This window comes from Dipodomys merriami, unplaced genomic scaffold (assembly GCF_024711535.1).
Source record: "Dipodomys merriami isolate MVZ:Mamm:240054 unplaced genomic scaffold, mDipMer1.0.p SCAF_25, whole genome shotgun sequence".
NCBI classification, from domain to species: domain Eukaryota; kingdom Metazoa; phylum Chordata; class Mammalia; order Rodentia; family Heteromyidae; genus Dipodomys; species Dipodomys merriami.
In genome coordinates, this window is record NW_027203937.1 from 19,588,226 (window position 1) to 19,589,375 (window position 1,150).

Below are 1,150 nucleotides of genomic sequence, written 5' to 3' on the forward strand. Positions count from 1 at the left end.
AGTCCCATGACCACCAAAAAAAAATTCCTATGTTAATGCATAAGAAGAAAATAATGAAAAATCAAACCTTGTTTTTCATTACAGAAAACCATAGACAATAGACACAGAAAAAAATGTACTTAAAACAATTGAAAAGACTATACAAAGAGGCACAATGAAGTAAGAAAGAATTGCTGGTGCTGGAGGCTGAGATCTGAGGATCATGGGTGGAAGTCAGGGAAGTCAGGAAATTCCATGAGACTCTTACCTCTGAATAACCTGAAAAATGCAGGAACTGTTGGTATAGCTTGAGTGTACCGTGAATTCTTGAATGCCTTTTCCCTTTCTTTACCTCTTTATTCTTCATTCCTTACCCCAATGCTTACCCCTGTCCCACCCTTTCAAGCATCAGCTTCCTAGTTTTAAGAATTAATTGACTAATGAAAAGTTGCAGAAAGCATACTGCAGGTCCTGTTTTCCTCTGGTCCAGGTGCCAAACAGCTACCTTTGGAAGCTGAAAGGCAGAGGCTAGCCAGTGTCTGAAAGAGAGGAAGAGCTACATGGGTGTGTGGAGGTTGCTCACAGACAGAAGGATGTTCTTATGGTGAGGTAGCCAAATACAGAAAGAACTCAGACAAAGCAGATGGGAAGAGTTGTCCAGTAATAAGCAGTCTCCAGCCCCTGAACTTCATTAATAAGAAGATGGTGGCATTATAATTTTTAGGAATTGCCATATGACTGGGAAGGGATTGCCCTGTGAACATCATAAATAAGGCCAATGCTACTTCTTCCTGTAACTTTCCTACCTCCTCACCTTACATAGCACTTACTGCTCTTGCCTGCAGTGCATATTGCCCTTTGTCTTCAGTCAATACTGTTTCATTTTTTTTGGAGGTCAGAATGAAAGAATATTGACTGTCTTGGTAGTGGTTCGTTTGTGTTTTCAATTGTCCATTTGAAACCTTAAATAAGGAAGTTTACCTCCTCATCTTGAAAGTGTTGTGAAGTTTGAGAGGTTATCAACCCTACGACTGAATGAAAAGGCCCATGTTCATGAGCTGGCTGTTTTCTGTACCAGAGTAGAGGTGAGTTTCACAAGGATCTAAGGTACACAGAGTTGTATCTAAGGAATGCTTGGAAGTTAGAGTAAAATGTCTAAGCACAGTAAAAT